At 38.6% G+C, this 19,569-nt stretch overlaps 2 protein-coding genes across 3 annotated transcripts in view; one reads left to right on the forward strand and one right to left on the reverse strand.

Annotated features, from left to right (window-relative positions):
- LOC110832575 (cadherin-like and PC-esterase domain-containing protein 1) overlaps positions 1–19,569 on the forward strand; it is a 270,092-nt gene that overhangs the window by 40,614 nt on the left and 209,909 nt on the right. The window contains exon 2 of the mRNA XM_087356053.1: positions 7,886–7,940. The gene's annotated coding sequence lies outside the window, so the exon portion shown is untranslated. The remainder of the gene's footprint in view (positions 1–7,885; positions 7,941–19,569) is intronic.
- LOC110832563 (uncharacterized) overlaps positions 1–19,569 on the reverse strand; it is a 52,999-nt gene that overhangs the window by 24,226 nt on the left and 9,204 nt on the right. Inside the window, exon 1 of one of the 2 annotated variants that reach the window (XM_022069671.2) lies at positions 12,891–13,459. The exons of the other annotated variant lie outside the window; for it this stretch is intronic. The gene's annotated coding sequence lies outside the window, so the exon portion shown is untranslated. Of the gene's footprint in view, positions 1–12,890; positions 13,460–19,569 lie in introns of those variants that run through there. 2 annotated transcript variants of the gene reach the window in all.

Genomic DNA, 19,569 nt, shown 5'->3' on the forward strand with positions numbered 1-19,569 from the left:
AGAGAGAAACTGAGTTTCACATTCGTAAAAACAGCAAGTAAAATTATGTTTTCTACATCGTAATTTTTTTTTCGTTTTTAGATAAAAGACTTGAAGACAAAAGTCTCTTGAATTACATAGTGGCAAGCATTCCTCGGATTTAATCTCCGCTTAACTTTGTTGTAAATACCTTCGTTCCCAGATATTTTAAATTTGCCACTTTTCAAAGGATTTGCTGGTTAACTCTGTGGTTTGTCCTGTAGCCTGTTGAAGATAGCCTCAGGACTCGTGTTCCGCCATGTGTGTATTTCTGCGTAATTTCTCAAACTCTGCGTTACGTTTTTATTTATTTATTTTATTTTAGTGTTCTGTCTGACGACAGGTCCATATGAACAGGATCCTTCCATCCTTTTCTCGGACTGGGGCCTGTTCATATACGTTCTTGGCAGATGATCCAGAAGTGGTTTGCCATTGCCTTCTTCTGTTTGTGAATGGGATGCCACGGAGAAACCGGGGAAGCCCCCGGAGGAAAACTCCGTGATGCCTAGACCACGGCCTTGCCCAACACAAGTTATAAATTCGGGCACCGCCGGGAATCGAACCCGAGACCCCAGGATTACAAGGCCAGCGTTCTAACCGCTAGACCACCGTGGCTTCGTTACTTTTTATAGAAGAAACATGAGATACTCAGTGTAAAAGGAAACGGTCTTTGATGTTACAAAACATTGAGAGCTTAGTGTTTTGAAAACCACTGGTAAAGTTCCAGATGTTCCAAGGTTGGTCAACCAGAACCGCCCTACAGATTGCACAGGAAAGACAAACTCTGCACAACAAAGAATGTCTATAGCAGGAATATATAGAAAATTAGTCTCTTAAGGAATGGTTAGCGTCTGTTTTGTAGTTTTCCTTGTCCATGAGAACTTTGCTTCAGGGTAGGAGGGGAAACTAAGCTCGCAAACTAGCTTTTATGGGACAATTATTGTTTTTACGACTTCGAGAACATTCGAGAATGTAGTAATTTATAAGTTGAGGTCTAGAAGTAAATTTTAAGGACACGAAAGGATAACTTAACTGACAGTTTCAGAACAGTTTGTTAAGGTTGTGAAAAGGGCCCCGTTCTTAAGAAGTATGTAATTTGACGTTTCAGAGGTTCTTGCTGCCTCCATTATCAGGGTAATGATGACTGAGGCACCAAGAACCTCTGAAACGTCGCTAAACTAATGCAGACTTTAGAACGCAACAACTCAGAAGACAGCCATCTTAAAACATTTCTTGAATTTATTGTTCGCTTGGTTTTACCGTGGACCTCGCATTTGTTAAGGCGCAAATTATAATGAATATTCAGTCTCTCAGTGGGTATTAACACAACTGAAGGGAAAGCTGTCCTTGTTGGTTCGTATAATTTTGGTGCATTCAGAACAAAATATAATTGTAAGTTGATATAATTGCGTCATATTGTGAATTAAAATTTAATTATTCGTGTTTTTTTCCGTCTATTCACAATTGTATATAAATAAAATTGTACATAAGATATTAAAATATCATTTACATATTTGGTACAACTTTTTACTACATGTTTCGGTTACATTGAACCATCTTCAGGTGTAAAGTTAAAAGTTAAAAACTAAACATCATCAGAAGTTACACAACAACAGTAATTAAGTTTTAGTTTATAAGATTATAATTTTAACTTTTAACTTTACACCTGAAGATGGTTCAATGTAACCGAAACATGTAGTAAAAAGTTGTACCAAATATGTAAATGATATTTTAATACCTTATGTATAATTTTATTTATATACAATTGTGATTAGACGGAAAAAACACTAATAATTAAAAAATATAATTGATATAAACTAGTACTCTGGAAATGAATTTGAGCAATTCAAAAGACACTTTAGTTTCAGTTATATAAGATGTCATTTGTTGTCAGTCTCACTAACTTCTAGTGTGTAAGTTGACATAAAGAAGCCTGTATGGCCGATGTTCGTTCTTTAAACCACTAATGTGAAATAACATAACCAGTGTTTCCGAAACGAATATCTGCAGTGAAAATCAAAGTTTGAGAAAATTTCTACTTCCCATACAAAAATGTTTTTTTGGATGCTTGAAATCAATTACAAGACGGTTTTCTGTCTGGTAAATTAAATTATAGCTGTAGAGCTGTAGCCTACGTTATTTCTTACAAATCGCCGAATACATGTATCAATAGATCAATAAACAGTTGAGAAAAAAAGATGGCTGTGGTTGTAGGGTGTTTGTAATTGACTTGGGTATTAGGGATGTTCAGCCTTCACACTCTGCTACAAGAAATTTAGGTTTAGTAATCGGTGTATAAATCAAACTAAGCCCATTTTAGTGTTGAAGTGAAATTTTGCCCACAACTTGAGTAGTGTACAATTGTGGTGGATCTTTATATTGAACAATAATATTTGTGTTTTATAGTTACCGCTATACCGCCACGGTGGTCTAGCGGTTAGACCGCTGGCCTTGTAATCCTGGGGTCTCGGGTTCGATTCCCGGCGGTGCCCGAATTTATAACTTGTGTTAGGCAAGGCCGTGGTCTAGGCAACACGGAGTTTTCCTCCGGGGGCTTCCCCGGTTTCTCCGTGGCATCCCAACAATTACTCCATTCACACACAGAAGAAGGCATTGGCAAACCACTTCTGGATCATCTGCCAAGAACGTATATGAACAGGTCCCAGTCCGAGAAAAGGAGGGAAGGATCCTGTTCATATGGACCTGTCGTCAGACAGAACACTAAATAACAATAAGATGAGGTGGTCTAGCGGTTAGAACGCTGGCCTTGTAATCCTGGGGTCCCGGGTTCAATTCCCGGTGGTGCTCAGATTTATAACTTGTGTTGGGCAAGGCCGTGGTCTAGGCAACACGGAGTTTTCCTCCGGGGGCTTCCCCGGTTTCTCCGTGGCATCCCATTCACACACAGAAGAAGGCAATGGCAAACCACTTCTGGATCATCTGCCAAGAACGTATATGAACAGGTCCCAGTCCGAGAAAAGGATGGAAGGATCCTGTTCATATGGACCTGTCGTCAGACAGAACACTAAATAAATAATAAAAATAAGTTACCGCTAATAATTTCATGGAGTTTGACCCAGACAAAGCCTCGAGATTTCTGCTATCCACGGAATTTATAAAATGCCAGCTGTTGAACATATTGGTGCAAGCAAAGTTTTTCCTTTCTTTATTTCTTTTTTGTAGTGTTGCGTGTACGTGCTATGGGGTTCCGTGACTCTAATGTACTGCCTTTTTCCCCGCCTCACTCCAAGAAAAAACAGTACTCGGCCTTCAAGGAATGCAGGCATTTTTGTTAACGTTGGTATAGGCTACATAAAATATGTTGACGATTCATTGTCTGAATCATATCTTCCTCATACATTCGTAGAATGACTTCCTTTCTTGTTGAAAGGAGTTTCATTCTCGTAGCTTGTGTTGTATGTAGATATACGTGATATTTGAATTTGTATCAACTACAGGTTTTTTTAATATTGTCTATGTGCATGCAGTTACCTCACTTACGTAGCCGATTCAACACGCTAAGTAATAATTCCCACGGAATATTAGAGTTGGTTTGCAAAAATTATAAATTTTCTGAACATTTCTTAAACCTAAAGCTTTGTCCAAAAACATAATCTTTCAAACAAGCTTCGACGACACATTGGAGCTATGAATATATTTTTAATCTTGGCGTCAAATAAAATTCATGGATAGTTGTAGGTAGTATGTCGGATATGGACTGGACGTCCGGGATTCGATCCCAGACAGGGGCATAGGATTTTTCCTCTAGCCACTGCGTCTAGACCGGCTCTGGGGCCCACACAACCTCCTATCCAATGGGTACCGGAGTCCTTTCTCGGGGTAAAGCACGGCCGGATCGTGACGCTGACCACTCATCTACATCTAATGCCCTCTTCCCCCAAGCGCCTATATGGCGTAGATTGACGTTTTTACTTTACTTTTTATGTCGGATAGAGAAAGAATAGCTTGTGGCTTATTTAGGTATCTTCGAATTCGTCTGGAGACTGAATAAAACACGAGACCACAGTCCTGATAACCTGTATTCTGTTGAGACTAATTTCTTATGTCTTTAAAAGTAAGAGACGTTTTACTACTGATACTCTTGTTAATTACAATCCCGTACTTGATTTCTCACAACTGAAATAATTACAGTATTTTTCTGTAAATTAACCCGTTCGGTTGTTGCTTTGTCAGTCAGTGGTTTACCGAAAAAGATCTTTAAGTTTTCAAGGTCATATCTGTCACGTATATTTCTACCGAACTGTAGGTAAGTTGAGGTCACGTATAGGTCAAGGTAATGGCAAGGTGACGAAAATATTTGCCCAATGATTTGCAGAATAAAGGCGTCTAAACGTTTCAAAGTCATTTGAGTTTCAAATTTTCGTAACGATCCTTTCTGCCGAACTGTAGGATCTGAGTGACTATAATGTCAGTTTGTGGTTACGGATAGGTGAAGGTCATGTCAAGGTCACGAATGATTTGCCGAATAGAGGTCTTTAAAAATTTGAATGTCAATTGAATTACAATTTGTCCCAAGGTTATTTCTGCAACTGTGAGTATCTGAGTGATCACACTTACGTCAATTTGAGGACACGGATAGTTGAAGTTCACGTCAAGGTAATGGTAACATCATTTAAAGAGTTAAGTTGGGCTGGGTTGGGTGAGGATGGTTTGGGTTACGATAGGTTAGGTTAGGTTATGTTTGGTTAGGTTTATGTTATATGTTAGGTAGGGTTTTAGTTATATGTGTGTTAATTTCGTGTAGGTTGTGTTGGGCTACGTGAAATTCGTGACAATCTAATGCCTATGTCAGGCCAAGGGAATGCCGGCTTGAGGCCGTTGAAATTTTAAGGCCACATCAAGGTCTTTTTTCTCAAGCTAATTTCTGCCTTACTATAGGTATCTCAATGACCATGCACATGTCAATTTGAGGTAACGGATATGTCATAGTCATGTAAAGGTCACGACTATATCAGCCCCTTAGTTTGCTTAGTAGATGCCTTTAAATATTTCAAAGTCATTTGAGGTTATATATTTTTCTCACGCTTTCTGCCGAACTGTTTTTTTGTATCTGAGTGGCCATACTCATGTCAAGTTGAGGTCAAGTATAGGTCAAGGTCGTGTCGAGGTCACTATGATATTTGCCCAGTCGTTTACTGAATAAAGGCGTCTAAATTTTTTCAAGGTCATTTATGGATCGATTTGTTTTCACGATTATTTCTGCTGAATTATGGGGATCTTAGTGTCCAAACTTATGTAAATTTGAGGTCACGGATAGGTGAAGGTCATGGCAAGGTTACGACAATATTAACCCAAGTGTTTGCTGAATAAAAGTCTTTAAAATTTTCAAGGTCTTTAGTGGTTCAATATTTTCTCACACTTATTTCCACTGAATTGTAGGGATATGCGTGACCATAGTCATGTGAATTTGAGGCGTCATTAACAGACTGGGGGCTTGACGAATACAGTCATTTAAAATTGTCAATGCCATTACACTATAATTTTTGTCATGCTTTTTCCTGCCGAACTGTATGTGTCTGAATATATATTATCACGATATATTTGAAACTAACTTCATTTTTATACATGGCCTGTGGTGTTATTGGTTTGGATCATTGTATCTCGTCTGATAAAGCAGGTGTTAACGTTGTGTAAAGAAAATCTGTACATACTTCAAATGTTGTAAGAACACACAATATAATGTCCTTAAAGTGAAAAGAATGTTTGTAAAAAGTTAGTTTGTTCGAAGGACACAAGGTAATTAGTCCGGAATGTTCAGAAATTTGCTTTAGTAAGAAAAATACGTACCTCTCTCTGTTTCTCAGCAGAAATAAACCAGGTCAAGTGAATAAGAGAGTTTCTGTAGATAATGGAAACGTATTTCCATGCATGAATTTGCTGGTCTTACTACTGTCCGCTGGTACTATATAATAGCCTTGAGATTCATCACGACAGTCAGGTGCTCACTGTTAGCATTCATGCTTAGCTTGCTACGTTTAACACCCCTATCATCTGTAGGCTGTGGTCTTTCTGAATTTTGTTACCGTGTTGTCTTGCAAATGGTCATCAACGTCTTGGAAGACCCAGTTGCCTTTATCTTCTGATTGGTAGAGTGAATATGGAGTTAATACGTATTTCCAAAATGTTGGTGAGTACTTGCTAAAACTACGCAACAAATTACTCAAAATGTTACATAATTTTCACAATCGTGAAAAGATTCTCATGAACTGCTTTTTAGTATCTTATATAATAAGATTCCAAGCAAGTCATCTATACAAGACGTCTTTTAAGAGGACAGATTTTTCATGTGCGTGAGGGTACGTATGTAGATTGGATTTAACTGGCTCGGGATACCATCCAGCTGCATGTTCTTCTGGATAGGGCGGTGGAACGTTGACGTGAATCTTTTAAAAACAGTTATGGGAGCGTATGGACAAACTAACCTGTAGGATTTGAGGTTTTCACATCGGTAAGTCTGAAGATGGCTGTCTTCTGGGTTGTAGCGCCGAGTAGTCTGGTAGAAGTTTACCAGCGTTTTAGAGATTATTGCTGACTTAATCACCTCGGAAACGTCGGCAAACATCTACCAGACTACATGGCGCTACAACTCAGAAGGCAACCGTCTTCTGAATTAATCTGTTTCAGGATGTGGACCGATGTCGGCTCCCGCGAACACGGTTGTAACCTTCGAGTTCCATAAAAGGCTAGAAACGTTTTGAGTAGCTCTGTGACTGCTTATCAAGACGTGTTAAAAAATAATTCTGTCTGCTGACTATTTATTGTTCTGGTAATGTTAATGAGCAAAGGAAGTGTATCATAGTTACGGCAAATTACTTTTTCTAAATTGTCTTTGAGAGAAAAAAGTTATGTATAAAATCATGGCCGCCCTCTTCCGGACTTACAAATAGTTAAAACATCGTCGAACATGTAAGGGTTTTCTCCCGATGTAAATTTACTTTTCATTTATTTATATTCTGATTTCCCCCCCTTGCGCTGCAGTACCACTGCTCAAACTCACGAGCCGCCACTGGTATTACAGCGTTTTTATAATATAAATTACCGATAGGAATTTATGGGAACGGATGTGAACAGAAACAAATGTTATTAAGAAATACACATGTTTTTAGAGAAAAAGCATCTTTCAAATTCTGTACTGAAGTCTGATTTGTGAAAAAATGAGACATCCAGACTAGAGTAAACAGAATTGACACTGGCACGATCTTAACTGTGTATTACGTCACTACATCACGAACGAAATAGACACATCAGAAAAGAAATGTTTTGATTACTATCAGTGAAAGGAAAGAGAATTGGCTACAAGATATATACAGATTGATGACAAATGGAATACCAAAGCAGTCCAGTGGGCGAAGAGATTCCGTGCACCTGAAAAATTATTTAGAGACCGACTACTATACACTCTGATGGTTTAGGAACACTCAGTGTACTGAGTACTTCGTAGTTCGAAATGCAGTTATGTCTAATCCTTCATACTTCTAGATGCAATTATGCCCAGTCTCTTTTCGTTTCAGATTCAGTTGCATCTCATTTCTCATAGTTCATGATGATGAATCACGTTATTTCAACTGCAGGTTTTTTTTTTTAGCGTGGTCCGAGAAGAGATGAAAATGTGATTAAGGAAGGATATAGATGGAAGAGATTATGGCATGATTGAAGGTAGACTTATTATTCTATCACTTGCCTGAAGGGACTGAGGTAAACCAAGAACAACTCAGTATTGCTGATGTTCTGAAATGCTCACCTGTGGAGTACAGTAAATTAGATAAAGAAACGTTCACCGTTAAAATAAGTTGTAGCGTAAATATATCGTCTACAGATAATTTATTAATAAGTTATTTTATTTCAGGGGCCTTGCGTATGGAAAATTACACCACCATGGAGCTTCGTCGTTCGGCTAGTGGGTGAGTTTATTATCCCTTGTACACGAGTGCTCTGGAACGTGTAAAGTGTGTTGTATTTTCAACAGTGTAATTTGTTATATTGTTCATATTTCGACGTGAAAAAACAAAGTCACGACTGACTGCAACAAAGACGTGTTAGTCAGTGTCACTTTCATTTCTCTCGACACGACACCTCATTCCATCCGGTAACCTATTCAGCAGTCGGTTATTCACATCTCTTCGAATTGGATTAATGACTGCTAATTCATCTCGAATTACTCATAACATGGTACAGAATAATTTAAGCACCTCGCACAAATTATACAAACTGGTACAGACAGTGTGACTTAAGGAACCCAAGTAACCGGTCGAGATGTGTGAGAGACATCATTGCAGACGGAAAAGTCCGTGGATCGAGGCCGGTTATTGCCTTGTTCACGTCGCAAACCGAACGTCTGATATCACATAGAAGGGTAGTGTGTTTATTCGAGAAATTTATTCAAACAAATTGTGTTGGTGGCGATTTGTAATTTCAGAATTACCTAACAACCAAACATATTAATCTAGCTCACATCCTCCTATACTATTTTACTGAGGCCCGTTTTAATACTGTCCTCCCATGCAATCCTAGTTCCTACGAATTATCACTTGAAACCAAAATTTTGTACTATTTTTCATTTCCCCGTGCGTACTACATACCGCGTCTATATATTTCTACTTGACTTTATGTTCCTGATAGATCAGGGGGTGAGTGGTCATCTGAAGGCCCCAGCCGCGATTTGCCCCTGGGGAAAGGAGCCCCAGTACTCCTTGGCTAGGAGGCTGTGAGAGCCACACAAGGGGATAGAACAAAGTCCTCCCTTGCCAGTTCGTAGATACTGTACTGACTATTTGTGTTGAAAACTTTTGAGCTAGATTTTTCTCAGCGAACTTTGAGAATGTATGCTGTGTGATTGTTTATCTTTATAATTGGCGTTTAAAGAATGAGTAGATTAACCGGTTCTATTAATCTACTGATCATAACAGGCCTACTTTTTATCATAATAGATCTGTTTACCTGAGTGTCTGGATCTAATCCTTTGCATATAGAACGCATTAATCTAAAATTGTTGCTTACATTATTAGATGGATCAGAAGACTATATTAATTAGTTTGCCTGACCACTGAAGCGTTTTTGTATGAGGTTGGAACGGGTCAAGGAGTGACGCAGACCCTCGAATAGTTTTGGTGGTACTGAGAACTGGGTTGTACCTCGACTTACAAGATACTCCCATGTGTTGAATTACAGGCTGTTTGGAGGATCGAGTGGGAAACTAGCTTTAAGTTACAGGCGTAACTCTTATTGATCTGTACATATAGCATTTTACTCACACATTATATTTGTAGAAGTTAACAAAGTATCTAGGCTTGCTAGGAGACGGCCAAATGATGTTCAAAAGTCAGTTTCTAATCTGGTGCTTGTGGTCTGATATCTCTTACGGCACTAATAAATGTCTTGCATTTTGTATTACAAGACGTATTATACATCTGCCTAACAAAATAAAGTATCATTTGTAAATTACTTAAAGTATTTAATTGTTTAACTCTGGCCGATAATCGTGATATTAGTGATCAGGCTTTTCTTTAAAAATCTGTAAATAGTGTTTTAGATAACGGTGCATTTCTTGAACAATCCAGTTTCAATAACAGGAAATGTAACCTACGTACTCCCCGAAAACATTAATGTACAAGAAATCAGGATTGCTTAGAATGTGTAGTGTATATAACTGTGTCATAATGAAACATTCAAAATTTTATTTCAGGCTGTTATTTGTGAAATATTTATATTTGCTAAAGTTTATTGCTATATCCTAAAGCCTGTATTGGATAACTGATGTTTTAAAGCAATTATTTTATGTAATTTTGTGAGTTTTTGCTTTTTAACACTCTTTTATATGAGATGGTAAAGTTGCGTCATATTGTGATATAATAAATATATATTATTTAAATCTTGTCCGTCTAATCACAATAAAGTCTTATTAAATATTAAAATATTACAATAATTAACATTTAAAATATTTAAAATATTAAATGATGTTCTTTATCGAAATATTGGATGGTCTAATGTAAATCGAATATTTCGATAAAGAACATCATTTAATATTTTAAATGTTAATTATTGTAATATTTTAATATTTAATAAGACTTTATTGTGATTAGACGGACAAGATTTAAATAATATATACTCTTTTATATGTATCGCATGAAGAAATATGTAATTCCTTTGTTTTTTTTCTATATTCGTGAAGCATTCGTATTTTGTATCCACTGTGTAAGCCTTCTGTAATAAGACAACTTTTCTCTCTGTTCAGGCCGATAAATAAATTAAGATTATTGTCTTCTGGGATTTTGCGCCATTAAGTCTGGCAGATATTGACCGTTTCGGAGATGCGTACTGCCTCTCTCATCAGACTTATAGCCCTGATGATGGAGGCAGTATTTACCTCTGAAACGTCAGTAAGGATCTACCAGATTACACGACGCTACAACCCAAAAGTCGGTCATCCTCTTAGCCGCCGTCAGAACCTGTAGTCTCGTCTGGTATAAAATTTCTTAATGATTTTTCGTGACGGTAACTTGGTTATGTGTTATAATCCGTTCCGATGAAAGTCTTTTTGCCTTTAACGGACCAGAATAGTGGTACTTAAAAGTGTAAACTCGTTTGTATAATAAAGGACCATTTTCGTTCGTGAGACAGACGGGAAGTCTCACGTATAACCGAAGGTTCATAGCATGACGGCTGGTAAGAACACGCTCTCTGCGCGTGGCGAGTTTCAAGTTCCTTGCTATTCATTCTCCCCCCCCCCCTTTTTTTTCGATTCCATTGATTTCTGTAGTCGATACAGAGTCTTTGTTTGTCCGAATTTTGTGTTTAGAACTGAATTTTTCTTATTATATCAGTCTGTACCCGAAGATAAACTTATAATAAATATTTTACACAACTTCGAGTTCTGAATGTAGAACATTTGTATACATTTTAAAATCGAAATTGCCACGAATTTTACCGCTTATTATGAAACTTATATTTTAACCGTGTTCACAATAGCCTGCCTCCGAATCTGATCCTGTGGGGCTGATGAGTTCAGCCCACGTTATCACATCGTTTGAATTAACTTTTTAATATTATTTTCCCAACCATGCCTCCCTCTCATGTTGTTTCTTCCCTCTAAGTTTTCCGACGTCTTGAACGCATAACTCATCTACATTCCTGCTACATGTTCTACTCATCATCAACTCCTTGATGGGGGTGTAATAGGAATATTTAGTGACGAGTACAGTCCATAAAAGAATGTGCATTCATCTGTTTGTTCGCTTGTTCCTCTCGGCCCTCTGTGCTCCCATTACGTCTGTAACCTGTTATATTTTTTTAATCTTTTATCTACTTATTTCAGTTAGTCTGCCGTATAGAATTTTCTAAGGTTCCGAGTTCCAAATCGCATCCCCTTTCGTTGCTGTAATCGTTTGAGGCCGCAGCTCAGCTAAACAATAGCGGTTCTTTGGGATTCTAGCCCCTACGTTGAAAAATACAAAGATCAGTTGTTTAATGTTGCTTAATTATGCAATCGTGCGAAACATAAATTAACTGTATGGGGAAAATACAGATTTACTGGTTGTTAGAGAATGTAGCACGTAGGGTACTACAATGTTTTAAAGGATTAAACGGAGCCAAAGAAAATTATTCTGTACCTTTTGTGACATTTCGTAACATGCTAGTGTCTTTGGTCTGAGTGGTGTTTAACACCTCGCGAAACCAACAACATCGTTTACCATCCCTTGTTGAGTTTCTGCTGCGTTTTGTTCAGTAAATTCCAAATTACTTTACAAATCTGGAAAATTTATCGTCATTCGTTGAGGATAAGTGAGAATCAGTCACTGAACATGGTTGCGTCTTGGCAGAAGTAAATTATAGACCTGTATATTTTGTATTTGTGTGTGTGTGTCTTTGTGTGATCTATCTCAGTGGTATTCAACCTTTTTTGTCCGCGTATCCCCAGATATAATTTCTCTTCAATTTTGTACCCCCAAAGTTGTTGGTGTATAATTCAAGTTATACATAGTATATAATCTACATCTAAAATAAATTAAATTACTGATTATTCAGTGTTTATCATAAAATAATATTTTTTTTTAAATTTCACGTACCCCCTACGATGTCTTTGCGTACCCCCGGGTGTACGCGTACCCCAGGTTGAATATCACTGATCTAGACTGTCTGAACTGATTGTAAATGTCTTTTACTCAAATATGTTATCAACAAAGGTTGTTTTAATAAGTTGTATGCACATGGTCGTAGTTAATGAGGGGTAAATCTTATGGCCTTTGTTTAGGGCAACTTACAAGAGCGTTTTTGTGGGTTTGAGGTTTTCACTGTCGTATGGATGATGATGATTCTCTGTACTTTGGCGCCATTTAGACTCGTCGGTAGAGGCCAACGTTTCGGAGAAACATACTGCCTCCACCTTCAAGACTGAACTGTCATTGTCACATTTACCGACGAGTCTACACAGCTTCAAAACACAGAACATCTACTTTTTTCTCAATTTAATTGGTTAAAAGATTAATCTTAAGGCCGAAACTAGTTTAAATATCTTAAATTTCTAAATTATTTTTTTAAAAAACATCTTCCGAAATTAAATCTTGTATAAAATTTCCTTTTTTAAATTAATTTATATTAATAACTTTCAGAGCTCAGTTTTGTTTAATATAAAGCATGTCCATTAAGTTATATCAATAATGCTGAAAAGCCAAGCCGTTAGAGTTACATTATACCAAGTTTAGTATTTAATGCGTTCCTCTAAAGATAATGATCCATTTCCATCACGGAAAAGAAGTGAAAATAGATATTAGTAATGGACAAACAGTTGTTAATTAACCTAACTACATATTAAACAGCAGTAACATGGCAACGTAGGTTAACGTATGTCCCCTTACCTAATAAAACGGCCAATCACATACACTAGTTGGGATCTGTTCTTGTTCCATTCTGTAAAGTCACAAACACCACACAACACTTCTATTCTGTACACATGGCACTGCACGTGAAAATGAATTAATACATGTGTTCTTTTCAGTTTAAAAAGAGAATACGTTTTCTGGTTCAAATTTACGTCTTCAAACAAATCGCTCAACTGTTCAAACAAAATTACGTTGCATCCAAAGCAAGTGTAAATTTTTATCCATTGATATTAATAAACGATGTCAGCAAAAATACTATTCGGTTCGATTAACGAAAGAATATTTTGTCTATTTTATAACATGATACTAAAAGATTTTTTTTAAAGTACAAGACGTATGAAGTCATTTGTCATTTCGTAATTATTTCACCAAAAAGTCACTGAAGTGAAATTACAATATGAAAATAAATAACTTTTAAATGCTATTATTACGTAAAAGATGAAGGTTCGATAATTTGAGCGTTGCTAGTTTTGGCAACATTTTAATCAGGTGAATGACTCGATATGAAATCATCACTGGACCCACACCTCAACGGTCCGACCGCTGTACACCAACTGAGTAGCTCTCCGGCCGACCAGCTCAACAACAGCTTCCCTCGCTCGATCGTTTCAGTCAGGCTAAAGTAGGTCCTGTACAGTCAACCAAACTTCTACCGAGATGAATTAACTCCAAGCCTAGGGCATTTTCTTTCAGCTATTTTCATGCCTGCGTCCAAATACGAGTTGTTAACAAATTGTTCAAATCAGGGCTCTTCAGGAGGATGGGATGACGTTATTTCAAATTCTTTCCACCGAAATACTAGCGAGGAATGAAAAGATATAAAGCGAAGTACCTGTACTAGCAAAAGTTCAGTTCGAAAAGAGAATTTGCTAACCATTCTGAAAGTAATAGAGAATTTAACGTCTTGTTTAGGACGGTATAGTAACGTTTCTAAAACAAAACTCGACTTTAAATCTGTTACTTGTAGTAATTTATGCTTTTTACGATTGTATTAAGACGGGGTGGTTTGGAGGTACAGTGATGCATTTCTAAGCTGTAATCTTCTTTTTCTTCAATGTTAAAGTCAACGCCCACTTACTTAAGTACACCCATTACACTCATCATCGACTCCTCCCATACGTACTTTTCGCATGTCTCATCATTTTGTCATTACTTTTTCATTTACAGATTGTCCATTGCTTTCGTCTGCAGAGATATTCTGCTCTGTGGTGTCACAATCTAATCTTACTCTGAAGTCTCCTGAACCAGATTTCATGACTGAGTATACCAACGTTTCTCAACACTCTTACCGAAACAAAACTGATAATTTTTGTACAATCAATAAAATCTTCTCGGGCAATCAGCCGCGATAACTGGTTACCGTAGTAAACCGACGTTTCGGGAACCAACTCTGTCCCCATCATCAGGGTTCTGATACGACTGGATCCTCGGAAGTCGCCTGGCTGGGGGGGGGGGGGGTGTCTGCTGTAACTAATAGGTTACATAATTTAGTGAATGTTGTAGTCGAGTCAATTATGTAACTGCTTCGAGATGAACTTTTCTCAACGTGATTTAACTAGCGGCCCGCGGACCATATTCTTTTGAGATAACTTGTAAGCAGGCCCGTGAAATACTTAATTTGTTACAAACTCGTTTATTTCCTTTACTCAGGGCGATTTAAAACAACGTTGAGTCTTACCTCCTCTGCTGTTTTATATGGCTACAACGCTAAAGTCCATCTCTGAGGTGTATTCTAAACGTAATCCACGTATGAGAACTAGTTTGAAATACGAGGTGCGATCGGAAAGTTTCAAGACTGTGTCAATAGAGGGCGAACCGGATGTAGTACGAGCTTCTGCCGCTAGGGGGTGCGGCCTACATTCATAGTGAATCAGTGTGCCAGCCGGCATCATCGAATTAGCATTTGTTTCTTAGTTACGGGCGTTTTGGTAGTGCATTACACCGACCCTCCTGCGATTTCGGAATGGCGGATTTTCATGAACAAATCAAATTTTGCCAAAGACTCGCCAAAACGGCTACGGAAACCTATGAAATGCTAAAGCAAGCATTTGGGGAGTCCGCAATGGGTCGTGCACAAACTTTTGTGTGGCATTCACGTTTTAAAAATGGCCGAACCTCTGTCGATGATGACGAGCGTTCTGGACGACCATATTCGAGCACAACGCCCGAAAATGTTACGAAGATTCGGCAAGCCATTCACGAAGATCGACGTCGTACCATCAACGACTTGTGCGACATTGTTGGGATAGGCTATGGGACCTGTCAGCTGATTCTAAAGGAAGAACTCCACATGCGACGCATCATGACAACGCGCCAGCGCACACCGCCCTCAAAGTTCGGCAGTTTTTGGCCTCAAACACCATGGCCGTCATCCCGCACCCTCCTTATTCGCCGAATTTAGCTCCATGTGACTTCTTCCTCTTCCCAAAGATGAAAATTTAGCTAAAGGGAAGGAGATTTGAGACGATAGAAGAGATTCAGGCAGAATCGCAGAAAGATTTCCAGGGATGCTTCCAGGCTTGGCAGCGGCGCTGGGATCGTTGTGTTCACTCCCAGGGGAACTACTTCGAGGGTGATGGATGAATTTAATACCTGAGATAAGTGTACGGGTTTTTATAGGCGCAGTCTAGAAACTTTCCGATCGCACCTCGTATATAATAATTCCGCCAAATAACTGACAGCAATATTAAGACGTTTTCCGTGTTAGAGATATTGACGACATCTATGTAGCTGCAAGGATATTTTGGTCTCATTTATTTACATCCAGGTGTATCCTTGCCCCATGTATTACCTGCTGTGGCATTCTGTCCTCATCAATTTACCATAAGTTACTACCTTATCCTTGTTTGTTCATTGCCTCACGATGTATTTTCCTCGTCTGCTTATCGGTTGTTTTTCCGTCCCGTATATGTGACCACTAAATTATCAACAGTTGCCTGGCTAAAACACCTTTATGAGTGGAGCTGTCGTCGTCGAGTACCTTTCAACCCCGAGGTATGTCACGATCTAATCCATTTGGTGCTGTTATAAAATGTTTCTCATTCATATCTACGTTCTTTCATGTTACCCCCGCTCAACACATGGAAAAAGTATTCAGATTTGAACAATACTTCATTAAAAATGATTACCTGTGTTTAACACAGTTCGTTAATACGATGTACGGATTATAATGTAGGTTGTATGAATAAGAAGTTGTTTTTACAACATTCCATGCTAGTATGTAACAACATTATGTCAGTTAATGTTTTTAGTCAGTGAAACAACACATTATTATTACGTTTATGTGTTAGGAATGCGAAATAACTTGAAATTTATCAGAGACTTGAAGCACGGTGTGAGGAATCTTGCATGCCACGTCCTTCGGTGTTAAAATGGGGAAAATTATTAAGGGGGGGTCGCGAATATGCAGAGAACAAAGTACACAAAGCACGGCAAGTTTTTGCAATTAATGATGCAAGTCTCGCGGTTTATACTACGTAGTGCGGAGCGAAGGAAAAATATCGGTAAGCCAACGTCAATTGGAGTTAAAACTTCCTGTTTGTTGTGACGAGATTATCGTAGGTAGATGGAAACGTTTCGAATAACCATACAGTTTTCATCTTAAGGGCTAAGGCGAGTCTACTTGGCGTCACATCCCAGAAAAAATTGTTGTCTTTACCGCCGTGAAAATCTCAAATCTCACTCGCTTTGTAATATCGACACCATAATCGATTAGAATCTGGCAGTCAGTGAATGCAGAGAAGAATGGATTTTCAAATTGATGCAGTAAGACGAAAGACGATGGGATTTCATGTTTGGATGTTGAAAGTATTGTTATTCATGTCAGTAAAAGTAAAGTTTGTCCCACTATGCGCCATGTAGGCGTTTGGGGGGAGTGGAGGTATAGCTCCTCTCTTCCTTGACCTCGGCACTAGATGGGGGGTGAGTGGTCAGCATCACGCCCCGGCTGGCTTTACCCCCGGGAAAGGACCCCGGTACCCATCGTAGAGGAGGCTGGGTGGGCCCCAGAGCCGGTCTGGACGCAGAGGCTAGAGGAAAATTTCTCTGCCCCCGTCGGGGATCGAACCCCGGTCGTCCAGCCCGTAGATAGTCACTATACTGACTGAGCTATCCCGGCTCACTATTTATGTCAGTTATACTGGAAAAAACGTTGATACTCATTATAACTGCTATTGACTACGGCATAATGCGTGTACATACATATTCTCTATAAGAGAACACAATATCATTTGACAAAATGTTATTCGCGATGCTCTGCGATCTTCTGGAAGGAGTCCTAAGGCATTGACAAAAATTCGTCTATCCAGAAGTATTCTTTCCCACGATAACTTTCATCTTCATACGACTAATCTGTTAATACACAAGATAAATAAATTTGGGTTGTCCTTCTTCAACCTCGATTTGTCATCCTTTGACTTCCATCTGATTGCGTCGTTGAAATAACACTTAAAAGACAAGACAATGAGTATCGACTGACAAGGTTAAAAGTACAGTTATGATGTGTGTCATGAACCGAACTGTATCAGTTTCAGAAACGAACTTGCAGAACCCTGGAACAACGCCGGCCCAAGTGAAGGTGGGGACAACATCTCGAAAAGTGGCCAACTTTATTTTTGCTGCATTTTGGGGGTTTTTGAAGAAATAAAGTTAGAGTAATATTGAACTCGTTTATAAAGCGCCCAAGTAAATCTTTCCTTCGGTTAGGGGGTTGCGGATAAATGTAAATGCTAGTAGAATTACTGAAAAGTTAAGTGTTATTACGTTCCAATATTTTTAAGTCGCGGCGAGTTGTTCCTTTTCAGAACGTCGTCAGGCAAGGAAGTATAGAGAGACTCGACGAAAGCTACATTGCTAAATTGCTACATGGAATTGTGTATAGGCTGGTTTAAGCTGTCGAAGTAGATGTTGACCCCCTAAAGTTTATGGTTAATGAGCTGTACGAACACAAGCGACAGTCCACAGTCTATAATTCCATGAAAAAGACTGGACCTCTAAGCTAACCCACAATGAACGTACTGCACTCATATAAAAATATAGAACGTACCGATTCAAGATAACACCCAATTATTAACGCATTGCACTGATATTGAACAACTAAACATCAAATAATAATAAAAATAATGTGTAATTTGAAGTAAAATTTTATATAAGAAAATGGTACTCTGTCTAGATTTGGTATACTAATAGGATGTGTCGAAACTTGTTGCTACAAAGTGATGCATTGTAATAAAATTCTGTATGTGGTACTAACAATAGTATACGAGGTGCGATCAGAAAGTTTCAAGACTGTGTCAATAGAGGGCGAACCGGATGTAGTACGAGCTTCTGTCGCTAGGGGGTGCGGCCTACATTCATAGTGAATCAGTGTGCCAGCCGGCATCATCGAATTAGCATTTGTTTCTTAGTTACGGGCGTTTTGGTAGTGCATTACACCGACCCTCCTGCGATTGCGGATTTTCATGAACAAAGAGTGTGCATCAAATTTTGCCAAAGACTTCCGGGACCCTCAAGTATAAGAAAAAGTGGATATAACACTCAGGTATTCCAAATAAACAAAATGTCTTGTTTGAAATAATGCGTAAGTGTTTAGTTCAAATGAAATTCTATAACATTTTACAAAACCTTTACTAAGGAATGCGTAGATCTATAGTATGAAATGATTATTTTATGGAGACTGGAGTTTTGAACGTGTATCAAGGAATCGTGCAGTTCAGAAAATTGTGTACGTAAACATACTAAACAATTAAAGGGCGGAGGATGAAATGAGTGGGGCATATAGCACGCATGAGAGAAATCTGATTTCCAATACCTGATGGAAATAGACGATATCCTGATGGAATGTTAATTTTGATATGGATGTAGGTTGTGGAAGTGAAAACTGACCTGGCTCAGGATAGTATTTATGATTACCTTCGAGTTCCATCATACATAAATTATTGAGTAACTCTCGGTTACTTGGAGGAGCTAATTTATAATGTGATCAGTTATTCAAAGTAGTTAGAAAGTGGCAGCTGTCCGTGCAGTTTAAAATTGTTCTTTCCTGTAAGGATTATGGGCGCGGTGGCTTAGGGAAATCAGCTAATATGTAGGGGAAAGCGGGCAAATGGCACGCAAAGTTGAAAATTTACAACAAGAAGCATGCTCTATGAAATGCGTTTGCGGTGACCGAAGGAGTAGATTCTACTGGGATTCCTAATCTCTAGGGGGCAATGACGGTTGCTGTGTGAGCTTTAGAATGTCCCTGAAGTAGACAGTAATTGAAAAAAACGACATGTTGTTAGTCAGAGACAAAAAGATTCGCTTACACAATTGTTCACCTCTAAATCGTCTTAACATACAAATATATGTTCAGGTTTACTCAACCCAGATACCAGAATCGAGAGTGTAATATCACCAGATCACAAAACAAACAATGCAATTCCGTCAGTCTATGCACCAGTAAGAGCCACGGTGGTCTAGCGGTTAGAACGCTGGTCTTGTAATCCTGGGGTCTCGGGTTCGATTCCCGGCGGTGCTCGAATTTATAACTTGTGTTGGGCAAGGCCGTGGTCTAGGCAACACGAAGTTTTCCTCCGGGGGCTTCCCCGGTTTCTCCGTGGCATCCCAACAATTACTCCATTCACACACAGAAGAAGGCAACGGCAAACCACTTCTG

Source organism: Zootermopsis nevadensis, unplaced genomic scaffold (assembly GCF_977971745.1).
Source record: "Zootermopsis nevadensis isolate Lab colony 2312 unplaced genomic scaffold, Znev_1.0 Znev_ptg000025l, whole genome shotgun sequence".
NCBI classification, from domain to species: domain Eukaryota; kingdom Metazoa; phylum Arthropoda; class Insecta; order Blattodea; family Termopsidae; genus Zootermopsis; species Zootermopsis nevadensis.